We start from the raw sequence: 22,892 nt of genomic DNA on the forward strand, positions 1-22,892 counted from the left end.
AATAACAACCGTTGTTTGAGTTTTGAACAGCTTCTGAGCCTTTTTTGAGATACGAAGAAAGCGTTAACACTCTTGTATACTTTCGCCGCAATGGTACTGCGAGTAACGAAAAAGAGAAAAAAAGACAGGTAGTGTCGTTTTTAACGTAGTTGAGGACCTTATGTGCAACCGGAAGGCCGAAGACCAAATTATTATAAAAAAAAGTATAAAGAGCTACACCAGCCCCCTTACCTTGGGTTGTTGACCCTGTTGTTACTTAGACGATACAGCGCTGACCTAAAGACACTGAAAACTAAAAAAAGCGGAAACGTTTGTCGCCAAAAAACCGCATGACGATTCAAAAAAGACCTAGAGCGTTATAACTCAAGCTACTCTCCCTTTTAACCTTTTAAGTTGATGAATTTAAAAAGCCTGGAAGTATTGTTTTAGAAAAGAATTAAGAAGTTAATTGAAAAATGTAGCAACTCAAGAACGAACTTTACAAATGCCATGAAAAGTTTTTGGAATACATAGAGAGTCAGAGTCGTTGCTCGAATTTTGATACATGCCTTGATAAATGTAGGATTTATATCGAACAAGCAGTCGATGTAAAAAATGAGTTGATTAAACTGGCTGCCAAAAGTGCCCGTCCCGACGAATTATAACCGGCTGAGGACTTGAGGATTTATATACGTTGACACAAAGTAACGATAAAGTTTTACAGGTAGCTATCACATATAACCAAATTTTGAGGTAGTAACAGAGCAGGACGACATAGACAGTAACCCAAAAATTTCTTGTCATTCCGAAAAGAGTGAAAAACATTTGTTGTATAAATTAGATACCCGCTCTAAAATGTCACATCAAAGTAGCCGACAGCAGCAACGGGGTTCTCAGAAATCAAGTCGCCATACCTTGGCTCCGTCAAACTACTTCTGAGAAAAAGAGGGATTCAATGCTTAAAAAAAAGAGGAGCTTGAGAGACAAGCAAAAGTAATATTAAGACTTAAAGAGCAGAAAAACAAGATGACACTATAGATTTTAGAACAACAAAGAAAATTTAAATTTGAAGAATTGGCTGAAGAACACAGGAAAAAATTGCTTGGCAGAAATTGAGCTGAAAGGGCTCGAGTTGGAAGATGAGATGTCGGAAATCAGCGAGAACGCTGAGGAAAGCAGTTTAACTTGAATCTCTCTACAACTAACAAAATACGATAAGGACCGTACACGTCACTGTGTCGATTCTGTCGACCACCATCAGCCTGACGCTCTTATAGTTCCCAATCAAGAGCAGCACGTTCGTTCGACAGCTCCTGAACAAACTTATCCTGTATTAGCAATGTCCATGGTCACATCAGGTTTTGCAGGAGTGAATAATGGCCGGAAGTTTCTAGTGATCCGGGGTTGTATTTCAGTGAACACATTCAAGGACAACGACATAAATATTAGATTTTTGTTCAATCGCAGCTTTTGCTGCATTACGTTAACATTCCAGTAAACTTACAGCAGCTCATTCAACCAGTTTGATATAAATTGCCTCATCAAACTGTTTTGTCTACTCATTCAGTTCTGGGTAATCTGAACCCAGGCTCAGTATTCCGATAACTACTGAAAACTACTTTGCTCCGGAAACATCTGCAACGTTCCTTCTGGCTTAGCAGCTTTAGTTTCTGAATCAACAGCAGTTAACCAGGTTTTTTTTCAAACAACAAACTACAGCCTCAGTAGTAGCTGGCTACCAGGCACATGTAGTCCCATCCCAGCAATATTAGTGTTCCCGCTAGTAGATAGAACTTTTCAAGTGAGCACTATAAGCCTAATAGTAACTTGCGGAGACCAGCTGTTACTGCCCCCTTAATGTAAGCTCAACAACACTACGTTCCTTCCACAAATGCTTTTTCCGCAGTAACATTCCTTATACAAGTGGAGGGAATGTGCTCTTTGCGCCGCCTGAAACTTTTTCGCAGGCTCATCAAACTTTCGTCCCTGGTAAAACGGTAATTCCTCGAGTTACCCAGCGCCAATTTCCGGAAATTCGCATGATGCACAGGTGGAGCGTCTTTTTTTGGCACGAGAGTTGGTCAATATCTTCAAGCACAGCCGAAAAAATCATCTGTCTGAGTGGAAGCTGATACAGTTCCAAGGCGACTCACTTAGTTGGCTTGAGTGATTTGGCCAGCTCAAATAGACGTTACATTCAGCCATACTCAGTTATGATGAAAAGCTCACTTATCTGAAAACACTCGTAGAGTTATAGCGGACCACTATATAAGGACGCATTAGAAACTCTTCAGAGAAAGTTCGGGCAGCCGCATGCCGTAGTAGGGGCTCATTTGGATAAATTGAGTAAATTTCTGCCTCTGAAAATGCACAACTCGGAAAATGTAAATAGCTTTTCCTCGACAATTTCTAGATTCGTTGCCGTATTAAAGCCTCTCTCCCCAGAACCTTAAAGGGGCAAAGTCAATTCAAACAGTAAGACGTCAATAGCATCGACCAACTCTGCTAGATTTCAACGAATGGCTCAAAGAAAATTCGGAGGGTTATGACAGGCTAAACAACCTAATTCTAAGGGTGAGTCTGAATAACCAGTGAAGCAAAAAATAGGCACTAAACTGTTAGCTAAAAATCAAAAATAAGTAAGAAAGCTATGAAAAAATCAAAGTTTCCTCCATGTTCTGTCTGTAAAGTTCAACACGCTCTTGGGATCGCGTATTCGAAGAGCAAAACGATGCCCAACGAGCAAAGTATGTAGTTGAACAGCTTTGCGTGTTTACAGAGCAATCAGAGTCTCTAATTGTAGCAAGGCCAAAAAATGCCCCAAGCAAGATTGCACAAACATGGAGCTGAAAAAATAGCTCCTTCAAAGGATAATAAAAACTACTCGTAGTCAGGTAACGCAAAACTAACCATGTATCGACTAAGCTGCCGTGGGCAATATTCATAGCCAGGAGTCAACTAAAGGCATTCTGCCAGTTGCATCACTCGCTGTTTCTTCTGATGCGAAGATTTTCAAAACCCTAGTTCTTCGCGAGAGTGCTTCTACGCACTCATGGGTATCCGCCGATCTCGTAAGACGTCTCTGTTTGGTTAATATTCCCGTTAACCTCACCATAAATGGATTCAATTCCACGAGCTTGATTAAAATTATCACGTAAGTTTTCAAGCTTCCGCCCAAACGAATAATAGTGAATTTTCGTTCTACTTTTGATCTTATTTTAAGGATCATATCCGTATTGAATCGAATATCATAAGTATTTTTGAATTACAGGAGAAATACCCACAGTTGGCACCGATAAAACTTATACATCATAAGTATGAGGAAGTGGAACTATTAATTGGACATGTTTTGTACCAGTAACTGCAAAACGAAAAACCCTGTTGCTTGAGTTAAATACTAGTTAATATTGGAGCACAACCTCTTTACGTATAACCCGTGAAAAAGTATAACACGTCAAATAAAAGTTTAAAGTTAACCGCAACCATACTTAGAAGCACTTCAGACTTTTTCAAAATATATAATTTTTTTCAAACAACTCGCTTGGTTTAAAGTTCGAGTTCTAACGGATTTATTTTTGATACGTTAACAACATTTCAAATTTTATGAAGATTGAATCTCTATCAGAACTATTTTTTTCCCTGTTATTTAGAATTAACAGTTAAAGATCTATTTATAACTGAAAAGCGTCTTATTTCAACCTCCTTTTCAAACCGTATGATCAATTGCTCTCCTTTAAGAAAGCTGATAATGTACGGGCAATGAGATTCATTAAAACATATAAAACAAGAGATGATTGAAAAGGCCATCGCAATCAACCCCTGCACAAATCTAATGGGCTAATATCTAATTATTTAATACTATTCAAATTCAGTGGGAAATTCATGCCGCTACCTCAGTATGAACATGGACCTTGAGATACAATTAAAAACTTACTGTTTGCATTTTACAGTTTCCGTGTTCTGTGTTACCAGATGACCTTGGGTTACAGTTAAAGACATGTACCGCTATTTGGATACACAACAATTGTTAGAATCACTTGTTCGTTCAGTGTCAGATGAAGGCAAAATCAGTCAAATGTTTAAAACTCTAATTGTCGTTTTTTGTCATGACAGATTTTTTGCCATAACAGATTTTTGGTCAACCTCAAAACGCATTCAGTACTTCCTTACAGATCATGATTAGATTCTCAAAACATCTTCCAGTTCTGGAAAAAATATTTCAGTTGAAATTCTTGCCGGAAAAATCTGAAAAAAAGAATGGTCTTATAGCTCTGAAATTGCGTCTTTTGTAATCAGCGGGATCAAAATAGAGCGTAGCCACCGTTATAGATTCTAGGCGGCCCCTTGGATCCTTTTTATTTGCGATTGTCCTATCATGATTGAATAATTTTGGGTCACATTTGTTCACAATTGTTATTGAGACAAACAGACAACATAAAAGTTTATTTTGAAAAACATCACTTCGTATTTTGTTTATTAACTCTATTACCAAAGACTGGAAAACGTATTTTTTCTGTTTTGATAAAATAGTTGCCAAATTTGTTTCGTTCTTGTAACCATAAAAAGGGAGTTTTCCTTAACTATTGCACGATTTGACCCTTAAATAACAAGCTGTTAAGCTCAGTAGATACATAAGCCGAAAAACAACCAGCCAATTTTTTGCTGGAGATTATGGGTGTTTTTCACCAAAAGAAGTCTAATTATTCCTGTATAAATGGGGTTAAGCTCAACTCTGGAACTGTTGCACAGGTTTTTTTTTCTAGTATAAGCAGAACTGAGAAGATTGAAATAAATGAAAAAAATATCATGAGTCATCAAAAATTGTATTTAAACTTATAATACGGTTTTGATGCGCCTTTGAGCAGCCGTTGCCGAGTGAATCAGACACGCGGCCTTTAATACAAAGGTCGTGGATTCGAATCCAGCTTTGGTTACGGTTGGATGGGTCCAAGTGTCATCCGCCTCTCTAAGGTGGGATCGGCTGTGGCAAAATGGATTCTAGATCTCTCCCCCACGGAAGAAAGACCTGAGGTTGAAGGATGCGGGCTGATAAAAAAGTTGCACATTCTTTTCACAATCCTATCCAAATGTTGCATAAAAGATGAAATGAAAAACACTCCAACGTACTGAAAATCATTATTGAAATTTGTATTTTTAACCTCGTCAAAAAATCTTTTCATCTTTAGTAGAAAAAGTATCTATCAAATCTTCATTGTGGAAACCCCAGAAGACATAGACGACATCAACAAACTGTTACGAGAACAATTCTGTAAACCTGAATTGAAGAGCAGTCATTGCATTTTTGAAACTAATCTTCTGCTGAGTGTGATGAAGCATTGAGCAGGCGCTTATGCTGCTGCAAAATATTTTCTGTGTATCTTTTGTGTACCTCTGTGACAAAAAATCATGTAGCTTTGAATAGTTATTGTTATTTCCCAATAAAAAAGAGCACGAACTTCCAATAAGGAGCAGCGATGAAGAAAAGCTGAAAAAAACAGACCAATTATCATGGCCAAGTATCTATGTAAATTCAATGGCTATTCTGAACTAATTGAATGGAAAACCAGAAATGCAAACCTTCAGCAAAAAGGCATTGTGGCGATAAATGCACCACACAAAAACTGGGAGATAAATATAGACGCTAAATGGCGTTTTTATAAAACGTTAAAATAGACGGCTTTTGAGCTGTCTAGCAATACCCTATGTTCATCGGAATGGAACAAACTCCTTTTTAAAGTCTAAGAATTTTAAAACTAGTCGTATTAGGGCGAATGTTTCATCTGCGTTTTAACTTTTATGGAGTAGTTTAGATTAAATAATTGATATAGCAATGATTTAAACAGACCAAAAAGCTTACCTCAATCCATTTGTACCAATTTCTAAGATGTATTATATCTCTGTTTACGCCTTGGCACGAAAAATATTCAAGTCAGGGCAAAAAAAACTTTCAAATACTAGAAAAAAAATTCCGTTAAAAATTCCTAGTGAAAACTTCAAAAATTTTCTGGAGAAAAATCCACTCTTTTCAAAAAAATTCGCTTCAGTTTACTGTACTGTTTTACTGCATTTTCTGCAAAACACCTATAAAAGCAACCTTGAAGTTGAGCTCAGAAGCTTTGATTTGTAAACTACCGACTGGCTGGAAAACCGACTGGCTATCCAAGCAAAAAGTGAAAAGAAATTGCCGATAGCAAGTTAAATTTTTAAAAGTTTAGAGCTCGAATAAAAACTGCTGCCAACGTATGCTGATGTTGAAAAAAACTAACTTATGCCTTATTGCTTTTCTCATTAAGTTCAAAAAACATCTTGAGTTTTTTGATTCTCATCAACGGAAATCGTTCTGACAAAAAAGTTGAAAATCTTTGCTTCTCATTTAATGGAAAAAAATGCTGATAGCTGATAACTTTTGAAAAATTGTTTTCATATAATTAGTTCTAAGGACGCTTACCACCACTATCAACTTTCAACGCGAAAATGTTCTAATCAAATGCTTGAGAAGAAAAACAAATTAACAAGTTTTTGCGCTTAAATCAGTGTTCAGCATTTCGGTTATTTGAATTAGTACGCATGTATTTGCCATTATCGGGGCTGAGATCCTTTTTAAAGCTTCACGCAAAAACGTGAAAAACATGAATGGCAGATAATTGCCTAACAATGGTTGAGCTTGAGAAAAATTACTGGCATTTCAAAAAAGCCGAGATTATTGATACTTTCGTTGAACGTTAGATGAACGTTAAATGAAAGTACCAATTCTATACGTTAGAAGAATTGAGTGTTTAGAATTAATGATTATACTGTATTACACGCCATAGTAACCTGAGCGTGGAAACAAAATCGGCAAACCAAACCCCACCCCCCAAGGGGAATTAGGGAAGCTAATGTTATGAAACTCAAAGAGGCGGTACTGGAGATGATTTGACCCGGGCATACGAAAAACGGGACCCTTCAGAACCATAGGGGCAAATGATAACGGTCACTGGGAGTTCAAATGGCCCTATCAGAACTCGGCAACTAGCGATAGTATTGGCCCCGAAGATTAGTATGTTGTAGGCCTAAATGAGAGAAGTTAAAGTTTTGAACCGCAGCCTAACCTCTGGAAGTTGTTTCTTGGGCCCCAATGAACAAAAGGAGTTAAAACTTGGAGGCATGATAGGTAGTAGCAGGGTACGTTGTGTGTTTCAATTTGAACCCTTCCAACGGTTGGGTCGGAGCCTCTTAGCGAACCCCCTCCGGCGACTCTTTTCGGTGTTAGTAGCCAATTCCCGGGAAAAGTGATAATGGACGTTACAAATGGGATAACTTTAAAAGTATTGTTAGGATATGAATGAAAATTGGTACTTAGGACCCCATGAGACCTTGAAACTTTCCGAGGAAGTTTGACCCCAGGTGACCCCAGGGTGAACTTAAGATGACCGTTAAGCGTTATGACTCCAAAAATGCATTAAAAAACTCCCAAGGTTAACAACGGAGAGGTGGGTATTCCCCAGCTCCACCCCGCGAATTAGAAGTTGATCAAATTACTAATAATTGGGAGGAAATTTATCAATTGGGAACTGAAGCAGAAGCTGGTAGCAATTCAGCTTCTACATTGCAACCTTGGAGTAATAGAGTTAATGCAAAGTAGACTTGGTAAACATCGGGTTCAGCATCTGTTAAAAGCATTTCAATTCCACTACAGGAAAGCACTCTGAAAATACATTGAAAAAAGTAGAATCACGCATAAGAATGAAGTGTCCTTAATACTGTGAACGGACAAAGATTTTACTTAGCTCCCCGGAAATGATTTTTTGGCTAAGTTTGACCCCAAAAAGACAATTTACACTGCTCACGACTATCATCACTAAAGATGTTGACCGTTGCTTTCTATAGTGCTTTGTTGCAGCATATCACACCGTCAAAGAGCCGGCCCTTTACCCCACATCTAGACGGCAGCGGGAGAAAACCAAACGTTCAACATACGATCGCGACAAAAAAGAACCGTGGAGATCAATGGAGAATACGAAATACGAATGGGTCTGATGGATATGGACGTATTTGAAAGGCTGAACAATTGTCAAATCAACGTTTTTCTGTAAGCAAATTCTACATGACTTTTGAAATCCTAATACTTCCTCATTTATTTTCTTCAGCTATTCAAACCCCTTTAATATTCCACCTTAAAATTAGACAAAAACTAATTTTTCCGTTCAGGGTCAACGATGACGAATTGTTATCGGTATGAGTGTGCCCCTGATAGCTAGAAGGTCGGAGTTTTTATGGTTGAAATGATTAAGCTGACCATAAATAGGGTCTCCCCCTACTTCCCGGGAGGTCGAAAATAAAGATAAAGACCTTGAGGGGGGTCACTGAATAAACATAGCATGGTTTAGAGGTTGAGTTGAACTCGAAGGCTAGAACTCGTGTTGACAGAAGTAGGACGTAGTCATAAAACTTGTGTGAACGAATGATTTAAGCGGATTTCAGGACTGATAGGAAAAGCTCTGACTAAAATTAAGTGTAAATAATGATAAGAAACTGGAATATCAGGAGAGCCTTCGGGAGTTAAATAAATTACGCTAAGAGAGCGAAAGGTTAGTTCTCGAAGTTTAAGAGAGCAATTGAGCAATAGGTCTGTAGAGGACGCTGTTGCTTTAAGCGAGACTATTTGCGTCTCACAGTTGTTAGGTAATTAGTTAAGCTAATTTGAGCCCGAGTTTAGTAACGGGTTGAATTAGTTGTAAGAGCGAGTTGCGCTTGAACCACAGCTTAGTATCGGGTCGAATTAGTTGTGAGAGCGCGTTGCGCTGTGGCGAGTTGGCGAGCTTAGAATCGAGTCAACCAAAGATTGTTGAACGAGTTAACGAAGCGACTGAATGGAACAAAACGCGGGATTCGTTATAGAAGTTGTTAAACAGTAGTTGGCTCAATAAGGGTTTAATAAATTGCTTTTACCTCCTCGGTGACTGAGAGTTTACATATTGTGCCTACGACGCACTGAAACAGCTAGAAACGCAAATGGAGAGCCGAAAAGAGGATAAACCAAGTGAGAAGCGGCGTAATCATTTGATCGACCGAATTAGTCTGAATATCAACATAACCTTTTTGAGATTGTGCATAAACTTGTGCCCTAGTCCCCTAGCGATTACACGGTATAAAGGGGAAAAACTCTGCTGCCGTTAAGTAGAGTGAAAGCGTGGTAGAGGATACGACTCACCGAGAAATTCAATAGAACGACAAGAATTTTGATACTTTTTTGAAAATCTGGGAAACTTATTTTGGGGCCTTTAACCCGTGCAGTTTTAGGAAAAAATTGAAACAAATATTTTTGTCGTTCAAGGTCAAAGTTGATGTTGATGAAAGCCAGCAGGGTCAACCAATTTAGTAATACTTTGTTTTCTTGACAAATACGGTTATTTACAATTGTCACTCAATCTTAACACCAAAGTAATCATTATTTGAAAAAAAAAATTCGTAAGTGAGAACATTTTTTTTATAGTAAAATTGTATAGCCATTTTGTGAAGTGAATTCATTGAAAAATTCAATCCCATTTTAATGAGAGATGAAACGATGTTATTCTTACATGACGCCTCTTTTCAGGGATTCGACCCCCTGCCGACACAAAGGGTCCCCCCTTTGTACTATTTTCCAATATCCATTTTTGGTGATGGACCTTAAAATTTTTTTAAAGGCGCCTCAGGTGCCAATATATACTAATTTTGAGAGGGGAGCGCGCGCCGAAAAAACGCGGTTTTTGGTCAAAATTTGGTCAAAATAGGGACAAAACAGTGCATTGGGAGAGCTCGAAAAATCAATTTGTTCGACCTAAACAAAAAAAAATTCGAAATTTTTTTGAAAATAAAATCCCCCCCCTCAACAACCATTTTTACATTTTTTAATTAATTTCTTCAAAGGAAGTAGTAATGGCGTTCTTGGAAGACTGGTGACCGTAAACGAAATTGTGTGGCCCTATCGTTAGCTTACTCATAAAAAATGCTTATGAAGCAAAATTAATAAAAAAGTTGACAGCTTTAAGGAGAAACGAATCTTATTTTTGTATTGAAAATTTAGCTGCAGTCACGCCATGATGAAATATGCTGATAGATAAAATGGGTGAGCATTGTTAAATTAAGCTTTGATGCCAACATTCTGAAAAAATGAAATTCTGGTTCCAGCGGTTTGAACATACAAAACGTGGTCCCAGCGGTCTGAACATGAAATTACACCATCGACCCAGGTGCTTGAAAAAGTTTCGATTTTTTAATTTGTAAGATTTTCCGAAATTACGGACACCATCTTTAGAAGGTATGTGTAAGTTTTTACCGTTTGCTGAGTATATATCTCTGAGGTAGTCAATTCGTTCAAATGGTATCAAAGTTTTACATCAACATGAAACCACGAGCTCGACCAGTGCGTTACCTTTGAATAGAATAATTTTAAATTCTGTAGCAACTTGAAGCAAGGTTAAACGAAATTAAATATGGACATAGTTTGCCTCAAAAAGTCAAACACGGAGGATATCGTTTGACTTTCTGGGTCAAATTATGGATCGAGCACACCAGCAAAGGATATACAAGAATTTACCGTCTTTTGGACTTTTGGGGTCCCGGGTGAATTATGTGAACTTTGGGTGAATACTCCATGCCCCTATCTCGATTATCAGAATAAAAATATCAAAACAATAATCATAATAAAAAACTATGAACGGTTTTCGGGCAGTTCTTTTGTGTGTTCTTAATTAAATATTCCTACAAACCACACCAGCAGTTTTACTGCCAGGAAGAGCACCATTGGAACTACAGGTCAGTTCACAGGTGTTCCAGAGTGGAAATTCATTTAGCATTTTTGATATTGGGTGAGGAATAAATTCCCCATAATTAAGTTAAATAAATTGGCTATTTTGAGTTCCTTTTTAAATGGTTTTAGCCTAAAAAGGAAAAAAATAATCTTTACTAGAAACAAGATTAAAGAAAAATCTTGTATCTTACTTACCCAACAAAGACACTTCGTTATCCGAAAATTAGCCGTCTAAGGCATTATATTTGATTGTATTCACCTTCTGGGATGAATACTTTTTTATTTTTGAAAAAGTTCGGATGATACTTTAGGATAATAATCATCATTTTTCTTAGCGATTCAAAAATTGACTCATTTCAGTTTTCGTGTGAATTGATAACCTTTTTGACAACCTTTTTGAAAGTTGACAACATTTTTGCTGTGCTGTGCAGCTCTTTCCTTTCTTTGATCGTAATGAGCTCTGTCAAAAATTTAAAAATGCATAATGGTTTCTCATCTGAGAACTTAAGACACTGTTTTCACTAATTCATAAAAATGGAGCTATACAGTAAAAATCAACTTGTTTTCAATTTTTGCATGAATCTTTGTGTTTAAATCTTGACGCAGAAGAAAAGGACAATGCATTTCGCTCAAAACGTTGCAAAAAAAACCAAGGCGTTCAGTGAAACTGGACAGTAGCTCTGGCTGATATTTGGGGGACTATTCTCATGCGCGAAGGACCGAATGCGCGAAAAACTCGTAGGCGAATGACCGAAAATAAAATTAGCCGAAAGTCAAATTTTAAAAAGCTTTTAAAATGTTTTGCTTCTTTCATAACGAAACTCTTGAAATATTTCTGCCGTTTTTATAATCGGCCAATATCAATACTCATTCCCGAAAAATGTTTACTTTCTTTCCAAATTTTAGATTACTGAAATCTGACTGGTTGATTTTTATTTTCGCGCATTCGATACTTCGCGTATGAGGGATTCCACCTCATATTTGTATGGCGCGCAGACAATTCAGCCAAAGACAACTCAGCCAATTTCAAATTCAGACAATTCGGCCAGAACTAAACAGACAATTCAGCGCCTGAGACAATTCAGCCAGTTTTAAAAAACGCTAGATTCAAAAGAAAACAAAATTGCTCGTATCACGGCGAAGCCCTGAATGTTCCGACTGCCTTTTCAGGTCAATAGAGCAGTAATAACAAAAATTTAAATGTAAAAAAAAATAAAAACTTATTTTAAAAAAATGAGATCTTTAGTGAAAACACCCCCCCCACACGCCATATTAAGTACAAAGTGATAAATTTTGCTCGTACTATCAAATGAATTGTGGCATATAAGCTTCGTTGACCAATTTGGAACGATTTCTAAAAAGGTTTAAATCTCCGCTTACGCGTTGATAGCTCGAAAAATATCGCGTGTTAATTGTCCCAAATCGGCCAAAATGGCAATCTTTAAACCCGCATAACTTTACAAAAAATGATCACAGGTAATTATCTTTTCAAATTTAAGCTCAGGACAACAATAGCTTTCGAATGATGTAAAAAAATTCCGTCAAAATTGGCTAGTTAAAAAGTCGAAATTTGTCTGAAGAAAAAAAAAACCCACCCCGAGCACAAATAATCCGTTACTTTCGTATCGAAAGTCGGAACAATAATTCAAACCTTTTCATGTCAACGAGTTTGGATTCAGTTCTTCAGGAATTTCACGAAAGTTTGAGGGCCCAGTTGCCGCTTGATAAGTGTTTTTGAATTTTCATTAGAAGTTGATTGTTTTCTTGGTCGTGTATTCAGCAAAAATAATTAACAGTAGCTCTGGCTGGACAGTAGCTCTGGCTGATATTTGGGGGACTATTCTCATGCGCGAAGGACCGAATGCGCGAAAAACTCGTAGTCGAATGACCGAAAATAAAATCGGCCAAAATGGCAATCTTTAAACCCTCATAACTTTACAAAAAACGATCACAGGTGAAATACCTTTTCAAATTTAAGCTCAGGACAACAAAAGCTTTTGATTGATATAAATAAATTTGGTCAAAAATGATTAGTTAAACAGTGGTTACAGATGTCGGAACAAAAATTGGAATTGGAGTTATTTCTCGGTTTAAGATCGCCCAATTCAAAACAAGAATTTGTGCAAGAGGATAATTTGAACAAAAAAGTTTCTTAGAAAAGTATATAATGAAGAAAGGAGCTAATATGGTACGAGTGGCTTAGCAGCTCGAACTTGTGAAAGAAAATTCAAAAAAAGGACTAATTTTAAGCGACACGAAGCAAAAGGCTTTTGTAAAAGGTGTTGGGAAGAAAAATAATAAAAAGTCCCCATCTTGTAACATTCTTAGAGTCTATTTTTCTTAGAAGTTGTAATAGTCTTAGAGTCTTAAAAAAGTTCTAAGTTCTTAGATAGGGACTCTTGGTCAACCCGGGAGGAAATATAGTTTTTACTTCCCTCTTTTTAACATGTTTTCCGCACAACCTCTATTTCATATTCAAATTTGTCCCCCAACGCATACTTTTGACAATTTCAAGTGCCCCCCGCTCCCCCTATGTTTGAAGATTTCATTACCCCTTCTTAATTTTTTGACGATTTAATTGAATGTGTGGTCCAAAAGTTCGAATTCCATCCCATGTTAAAGAAAACATTTCAACTACAAAACACGGACGGATTTGTTCAATTGAAAAAAAAACAAACAAAAAATCATTGTTTTATTGTTTTGTTTTAAACAGTTTCAAACGCAAGTCGCAGAGAAACTGTTGCGAAGACAACGACAAAAAGAGAGGAAATTATGTATTCAATTTTTCATGGCTTAAGGAAGACGTTTAAATGTCTTTTTGTCACTCTGAAGTTATACAAAATTGGTTTTCACCGAATATAACATCAATAAAGCCCAATTAGTTTTTACTAATCTCCACACATTTGAACTCTTGTTTTGCTATTTTCTATGACTGATGGCTGCCGAAAAAATTAATTTTCTTATCCAGTTGACTAAAAGCTGTACATTTTTTGGTTCCTTCAAAGTCATTTTTGGATGCTTTTGAATGTGATAATTCTTTAAAATGCTGACGTAATAAATACCGTTAACTCCCAATGAGTTTTTAACGAGAAAGACAAACAAAAAGCAACCCATTTATTCGACCCATTTGTTCTTTTATAATACTCCAACAAACAAAAAATATTGTTCCAAATTGCTGACTAATTGCACAAATTTACGTTAGTTAGCTGATGTTTTATCAACCAAAAGATAAAGATAACTCGCAATAACTATTTTTCATTTTTTTTTGCGAACGCAAGTAAGAAAAGCCGTTTTTTTTTTTCAATAATTTACAGTTACATGATGTTGCGCCTCTGACTAACCGAGGATAGTTTCGCAAAAATATTACAATGGAAATAGGAAGTTATGACCTTACAAACAATTTGTCAATAGTTGGCTCGTTAGACATTGAAACCAAGCTCAAAGAAGCGGTCAGAATTACCAGAAATTTTATTTTCCCACTTGTTTGTTCTATTGCTGTTATCAGTTGTTTAGTTATAGAGTTCACAATTTTCAAAACTGGAGTTAAAAGAGCTTCCAGACTCTACATTATTCTCTTAGCATCGACAGATATTATTCAGTCACTTGGTCTCATTGGGTAAGCATAATATGCATTAGGATTCCAAATTGTACCTTTTTGTGTTAGTTGCGAAATCCGCAACACGGCTGTTTTTTTTGGTCTTTTTGCTGTTGTTCAGAAACAAATGGTTAAAAAGCAGCTCCAACATTTTTACGAGGTGTTTTTGGATGATGAACTGGCCTTATTAATAACTTATTCTGACTTTTGCGCAAAAAGTAAATTTTAACTGGCCGACTTATAAATCTGATACAGGAAATGAGACGCTAATGAAAATACATATTTATTACCTTTTTGATACAAATTTTTTGAAGAAAACCATTTCTTCGAAGTCTTATAAAAAATTCGTGGGACATTATTTGAAACATTTATTCGGACGTAATGACAAACGGGTGATGACAAAAAGCAGTATTTCACAATTCTTTTTTTTTTGGCAAAACCATCTAGTTTTGTGTTAGTGCAGTGCCGCATTCATCTCAGATTGAAAGCTACTCGGCTTGAGCATCCTACAAAACGTTTCCCTGTTGTAGATTTTGTTTTGATTTACCACAAAACGATCTCATAATTTACAAGGTTTCTACAAAAAAAATCTATGATAGCATCTGATTCGATAACATCGAAAACACATTGAAAAAGAAAAAGTTTAACATTGCCAAACATTTTTAATGAAATCCTATCACGTGATTAAGGATTAAAATAATTCAGAATTACACGTGGAAAATTTTCAGATCTACATATAGATTATGCATTTCGCGAGAAGCGTTTCAGAAAAAAAAGTATTTTAGTAAACAGTCAAAATTATTTTAGGGAAATTTCGAAATTTTATGAAACATTTCATAAAGCTATCGATGTGTTTCACACAAGTTAACAACTAATAACACATAGCAACTAACTAAGAAACTGAATTAAAGAATATGATGCAAAAAAATGAATCATAAAATACAAGACAACGTAAAATTATCTCTTTTTCTCAATAAAGTTTTCAAAAACTTTTTGGAATCTAAATTGAAGGGCTTTATTACTTTAGCTTTGATGTTTTTTGCAGTGCAATTTCGATAACTCGTTTTTGGTAATTTTGATAACTTTGTTTTGAAATACCTACTTTTGCGTCAAAAAATTAACCGGAAGTCAAATTTTCTACCCAATCTTTAGGAAGGCGAGAGGTCGGAACAAAATCTTTTTGATAATTGAAGAAAGTGATAATTGAAGAAAGTGATTAAGAGGGTTGAAAGATTGCCCATTGGCCAACTTGGAACAATTGATGGGCGATTTTTTTGGTGCTATTAACGCGTAAGCGGAGAATTAATCTGTATTAGTAATCGTTCCAAATTGGATTGAGACATCATGCTTTTTGTCTATTTAATACATTGCTAAACGCAAAATATATCCTTTTGTACTTAACATAGCGAGTGCGGGATGATTAAAGAAACCAAAGTAAAAGTTTGATTTTTTTCTTAAAGTTTCATCAATCTTTTTCTTTTAATATACGCCATAGAAATTAAAACGACAACGGAACGCTCAAGGCTTCGCCTTGACATGAGCAGTCTTTTAGCCCTTAACAAAGTTTATTTTCGTGATTTTAGCTTACAGTATGCAGATTTGTCCTCTCTACATTGCAAACTCTCTCGATGGCTGGGCATATCCTTGATAGTTGCTTCTTACAACCAACAACTTCTCCTGACTGTAGATCGCGTCTTAGCAATGAGACACTTTATTTGGTACAGGCAACGTCTCATGTTCAATTTCTTTTATCCAGTTATGGGAACTATTGTCAATTTTACTGTGACAATTCTGTCTTATTTTCCAATATTTTTGTTTTTCGAAATCGACCAATCTTACAATATTTGTATCATTGAAGACAAAATTACACAGAAATTCAAGCTATTATTTCTGGGCTATGGTGTTATTTTCACCGTAACACCATTGATAATGAACGTTTTACTCAATGCATTTGTTATGAGAAAGCTGAGGTGAGCGCGCATTAATTAAATTTGAAGCGGACATCAATTTTATCTATCTCATTTTTAAAGACGTAATCCTGGTCTAAAAGGATCTGTCTCCCAGACTATTGTAAGAAGTTCAAACGCCTACCAAAAAATAGACAACTTTTTTTTGCATCCATTTTCGACGTAGCGATCATTTTTTTTGACATTTATGTCCGAGTATTGGCATTTAACCGTAGGCTTGTAAGCAGCGGACACTCTTTACCTCTTGAATTCGACCCGCTGACCACCCAAGGGCACCTTTGATGCTATCCTAAGACATGCCTTTTTTAGATGCCAACCCCAAAATTTTACTAATGGCGCCTTTGGCTCCAACAGATACCAATTTCGAGGGAAGAGTCAAAAAATTCAAAAAAATTCCATATAACGTACTTTTTGGCCTGTTTTACAAACATTTGCCTGCGGCGCTCAGGAAATTTGGGTAAAATAAGGTTCTTATAGCTCGGAATGTCAAGTTGGTGGAGTGCGGTCTGTAAAACGAAGTTTTCAAGGTGGGTTTTTGATCTCGATGATGATTGGTTATCTCAGTATTTTTCTACTCCTTGACGAGTACGAACACGCGGTTGCCTACTTACTGCTACCTAACCAGTTTGGTTGACCTGAAAAATACTCGATCTTTAAAACCAAACAACTCCACTCCCCTCTTCGAGAAAAACCTGAGATCTGCCTTTGAACTCTTATGAAAATAGATATGTCAAAAACTGTTTCAGTTCTCAAAAAAATATTAAAAAATAGACATCAACTTGAAAATGGCTCAAAGATCAATTGAAGTAGAAAAAGATATCGCAAAGGTTTTAAACCGATCTAAAATTCCGACAAAATGCCATCAACTTTTGATAAACTATTCTTTTTGAAAATGCAAAATTAAACTCATTTTTCGTTTTGTTTTCAGAATAATGAAAACAGTACTACGCGGTATGGAGCAAGTTTCATATGACGAATGGCAAATCGAGAAATCTATGACTACGGGATCTGTGTTATGCAGTATCACTTTCTTTTTACTTTCAGTGGCCAGGATAATTCTAGTTCTGACCTCGAGTGCTATCGAAGCCGACAGCTTTTCCACAGGGTTTAGTTTTGAAGGAAACATCTTACTAACACTTCTTACTAGAAACATATCACTGATTATTGCAACCTTTAACATGCCAATTGTTTTGCTGCTTTTTACTATTCAAAACCAGTTTTTCCGTGAGAACATGAAAAAACACATCTGTTCATTGATGCGTTTTTGCCAACCCAATAGTTCTAAGGCTGACAATATGGAACCTAAAAATCAAGAAGAGAAAGCCGAAGGTGATGTTGCAGTGGATTTCAAAGGCAAGCAATTTAAGAAGCAGTCTCATTCTGACTTGACTCGTGGTTTTCTCTCAGGATATAAATTTTTGAATGCATGTTCGTTTCTGCAAAAATCATCCAACTTTTTTTCTGAGTTATTTACCCTAATTTGATCAATTAAGGAACATATATATTTGCGCCCCGCTACTTTTGTGCCGTTTTTATAGTGTACGTTTTTATAAACTGAATATTTTTTTTCCAATCAGTGTCTCGATATCAGACCGATTTTTGTTTTTGAATTTTTTTTTTGATTCTGTAAAATTATTGTGCACTAGTTGTGTTTAAACTGGCGATCGGGCTTCTTTATTTTGTGTTATGATTTCTTTAGCAAAGCAACTGACTATTAAAAAATATGGCAATTTTTTTGTTGGGAAATTGGCCGTTTTTTTAAAGTTTTCTAATACTTCAATCTGATTAAAAAGGAATCCTGACTATTACTCCTGAGAAACAAATTTATGACCTGCTCTGGATGGCTGGTTCTAAAGTTAATTGTAACTTCGCGCAACCAACACTGCCCCTCACACCATATATTGCGTCATAACGATGAATTTTTCTTTGCACTCTTACGTCTCCGAAAACTCGAACTATGGTCGGTTTCGAACTGTGCCAGCAATTTATGTGTTTTGCCGCATGAGAGTTTTCATGACGACACGTTTTCCGTGATAAATATTGAAATTAAAAATTTTTCTCGTTTTTTCATTTTTGTTTGGCCTCTTGTTAGACTTCCTGATGTTATTTTTGCTGCAAGAGCATTTTCATATTTTAAATGTTGGCTTCGACTTATTTTTGTTCCAATTATTTTTGAAAAAAATGACGGAATGTTTGTGCTCGGAGGTTTTTTTCTCTGATAATTTTTAAATTTTTAATAGCAATTTTTGACGGGCATTTTACTATCGAAAAGTTTAATAGAGAGGTTTAAAGACGGCCAATTTGGCTATTTTGGGAAAATTTGCCATATATTTTGTGCTATTCATGCGTAAGAGGAGATTTAATCTGTTTTATAAATCGCTCCAAACTGGATTGAAGCAATTCATGGTTTTTCCTTATGCAAAGTATATCCCTTTGCACTTAACATAAAAAGTTTTCAAGTGTTTTTATTTCTTTTGAAATTTTCATCGATTATTTTAATTGAAACTACTGCATAGAAATTAAATTGCAGCTGGAACACTTGGGACTTCAGCTTGATACGAGCAGTCTTGTTTTTCCCACTTTCATAACGAAAGTAACGGAATATTTGAGCTCGGGTGGGTTTTTTCTGCGAACAAACTTTGACTGTTTTACTAGCCAGTTTTGGCGAAATTTTTTTTATCATTCAAAATGTATTGTTGTCTTGGGCTTAAATTTGAAAAATTTTTCACCTGTCATGGATTTTCGTAAATTTATGGGGATTTAAATATTGCCATTTTGTCCATTATGGTAATAAATATTCCGTCTTAGAAATTTTTCCAAAATGATTGAAGGAAACTTGTTTGTCATAATTGATTTGTTACTGGCAACGAAATCTATCACTTTGTATTCTATATGGCGTGTGTGTGGGGGGGGGGGGATGATTTTCACAAAAAAAATGTTTAACCCGTCTTAGAAACTGTTCCAAATAAATTGAAGGAAGCTTATTTGCCATAATTGATTGGTTACTAGCAGCGAATTTCATCGTTTTGTACTCTATATGGCGTGTGAAAAGAAGTTTTTCACAAAAAAATCTCAAATTTAATTTTTTTTTCATTTTATTTTACTACCTTTAATTTTTTTCATGTTATTACTGGTCGATAAACCATAGCAGGCAATCTGATTTTCTTCCGGTTTCAATTTGCGCCCGAGCTTCGTTTTTGTGTTTGGTGGGTTTTTTTTTATTCAGTCATTTTTTGACTTGTTAACCCAGCGTTTTTTACAGAAACTTTTTATACCAATCAAAAGATATTGTTGACTTAAGCTCAAATTTAAAAAGATAGTTTACCGGTGATTTTTTTTGTAAAATTCGGGGTTTAAAAATGGCTAATTTGGTAAAACTGGGAAAATTAAAGTTCGATATATTGCGTACTTATAATACGCGTAAGAAGCAAATTAATGTATTCCAAATTGAATTCAGGCCAGCAATTGAAACCTCTTACGAGACGGCAAAGACACGTTTAGTTTTTAACATAGCGTGAGGCGAGAAAATGAAGAAAAAATGGGAAAAAGTCTCAATCATTTTGTCATTATTCAACCAAAAAAAAACTTTTCAAGAGCAGTCGGCACATTCAAGGCTTCGCCTTGATATACGAGCAGTCTTGTTTCTTATAATAGCTGTTTTTTGGCATAGGCATCTCTAATATTGAAAACAATTTTGGAGACAAATGCGGAACAAAAAGGAGAAGCTCGAAACTGTCGGGAGTATTTTTTGGTTGGCTTCACATCGAAATACGGACTTTTGGTGTTTCGAATAAAAACTTTAAAGTGTAAAATGCGCTTGAAACATTGATATCTAAAGATGAAGGCTAATTTCAAACTCGTTTTCTCACTGCTTGAGAATTTTGTGTTGAATTTTTCGAGCTACGCACAAAACCCATGCGTAAGTCGGAAATTCAGTGCACTGAAAAGAATTCGCTGACTTTCTCAAAAAGTAATTTCAAACAAAACAAGACTGCTCGTATCAGGGCGAAGCCCTGAATGTTCCGACTGCCTTTGAGGTTTATGCAGCAGCAGTAATAACATTAAAAAAAATTAAAAGAAATAAAATGAAACGAACATTTTTTTTCTCTAAAATTTGAAATTTTTCATAAAAATCATACCCCACACGCCATATAAAGTACAAAAGAATAGATTTCGCTCCTAGTAACAAATCAATTATGGCCAATAAGCTTCGTTCAACCAATTTGGAGTGATTTATAAGACGGATTAAAATCCGCTTACGCGTTAATAGCGCGAATTATATCGCGCGTTAATTGTCCCAAATTGGTCAAAATGGCAATCTTTAAACCCTCATAACTTTACGAAAAATGATCACAGGTGAAGTATCTTTTAAAAATTAAGCTCAGGACAACAATACCTTTTGAATGATGAAAAAAAAAATCCGTCAAAAATGGTTAGTTAAAAAGTCGAAATTTGTCTGAAGAAACCCACCCCGAGCACAAATATTCCGTTACTTTCGTATCGAAAGTCGGAACAATAACTTGCGCTAACTTCTGTCTAGCCACTGAAGTTTTTTCTAAGTAAAGAGCCTGCTCTTAAATTGGCTGCTTCCAGAACACGCGCGTGCTGCAATCTGCCTGAATGATATTGAAATCAACCGAATGCCGCATCTGATTGACAACTCAGAAATGAGGCAACTTCAAATCAAAATGCGACGCAGTATACAACTAGAGTACGGCGAGCCAGGAAATCCAGTTGACGCCAGTGACCATGTCGTTACGAGTCAAATGTTTTGATACTGTGAGCAAAATTCGACATGAATGTCTCGACAAAAGAAGGCGCGTTTTTAGTTTTCCCTATTGATTTTATAAATCCGAACCATTAGACAGCTTTCTTGAATGTCGTAAAGAAAATTTAAATTTGTTTCAATTATTTTTTTAAAGCTATATGAGATCATGATTCGAATTTGATCGAAGTGCCTCGTGATTTTCTTTTAAAAAAACGAAATACGAAATACAGACGTTAGATAATAGTCAGGGGCGGATCTAGGATTAACTCAAGGGGGGGGGGGCGGATTTTCAAAAATTTTGACGATCTTTTTTTAGGTCTATCAGATTGACTGAGCAAGAAGCGCGAACGATTTTACTCATATGTTTTTTTGTAAAACATTTTGAATCAATTTTTTTGAATACTTTCAACATAAAAAGGCTAAATAAGTGATGATTGATGTTTATGCTATTATTTTCCACCGATCGAACGATTTGAAAAATTTTTACAAGATGAGGGCATATTACAGCGGTGCTTTTGAAAACTGTTCAGTAAACTCAGTGATATTTAAAGTTAAATTAAAGTGCAAAACTAAAGCACAGGTTGCGCAAAACGTCTTGTTGGCCGCTCAGTGATGAAGAGACATTTTAGTAGATAGATTCAGTCGAAAGATCTTTCTTCGATTTGCAAAGATTCGTATGAATACACTATGAAGCGATTGATGAAGTCTGGCCGTCTAATCATGGGCCTCTAACTGCTAATCAGGCCTTTACCTGCCAATCATTCCATGCTGATTTTAGAACCTCCGCTGGACCAAGTTAACATCCTCCTCCCCCCCCCCCCTAAAACCTTGGGATTTTTCAGCCAATCAGAATCGAGCATTTTACATGCAGCGCTTAGCAAGTATAATTTAAAATTTATATAATTAAGCGCTGGGGTGGAGTATCTTAATTTGGTCTATTGGGGGGATGTTAATTGATATGCGGGGGGGGGGGGGGTGGTGTGGTACAGCACTTACTGCAAGTGCAGTAGCCATTGATGTTCTCGCTGCACACTGACGTTGGGACTCATATTGTTATTTGTAATTATGCTGTTATATTGTTATTAACTTAGTATCAAGGTCATTTGGTGTGGACCATCGAATTGCCTCATTATTTAGTGTTAAGCTCTACGTACGAAATATACGGTGTGATGACCTGGTTCGCGGAACCGAGAAATAAGAAAAGAAAACTTAGCGTTCAAAGTTTAAATTAACACTTTGAACTAAAGTTGTTTTCAATTGAGTTACCACATTCATTCCCTTATCACATGGCGCAGCCAGCAGGATTCATGGCACAGGATAATCGAACGGACATGGGTATCCCAGTGTTCTGGACGTCAGCTAGTTCGGATCCACCGTGGAATTTTAAAATTTGGTTGGACCAATTTATGCTAGTAGTGACGGTGAAAGAAAATGTGAATCCTGCGATAATACTAAAAGACCCAGAAGAAGTGGTTGATGAGCCAATGCCTCGTACAGAAACACCGGGAGAAGCCGAAAGTGCACAGGCAGTAACGGAACGGGAAGCGACAGATAGATTAAGAAGAGATAAAGTAATACTCGAAAACCAAGAAAGAAGGGAACGCGGACCTAAAGTTGGACATAATGTGTTCTATAATGAGGTCCAGAAACGACTTTTGTCTCGTTTATTTCTAGCACTAGGTACCGAGGGGAAAAAGAAATCCGTGCAGAAAAACCCACATGCGGAAGTATCAAAACTTGAATTTAGAGAAATGGTGACATTGGCCAAAGCATCATTCGTAAAAACACAAAACATTACGTACGAGCGAT

The 22,892-nt window shown here is 36.2% G+C and overlaps 1 long non-coding RNA gene across 1 annotated transcript; it reads left to right on the forward strand.

The window, feature by feature from the left end:
* The first annotated feature begins 14,039 nt into the window (after positions 1 to 14,039).
* Positions 14,040 to 17,662, forward strand: LOC134848542 (uncharacterized). Its single transcript, XR_010162956.1, has 3 exons — positions 14,040 to 14,369; positions 15,932 to 16,318; positions 17,244 to 17,662. It is a non-coding gene; the product is annotated as an uncharacterized LOC134848542 (long non-coding RNA).
* Positions 17,663 to 22,892: the final 5,230 nt, after the last annotated feature.

The sequence above is a fragment of the Symsagittifera roscoffensis genome, chromosome 6, assembly GCF_963678635.1.
Source record: "Symsagittifera roscoffensis chromosome 6, txSymRosc1.1, whole genome shotgun sequence".
Taxonomy (NCBI): Eukaryota; Metazoa; Xenacoelomorpha; order Acoela; family Convolutidae; genus Symsagittifera; species Symsagittifera roscoffensis.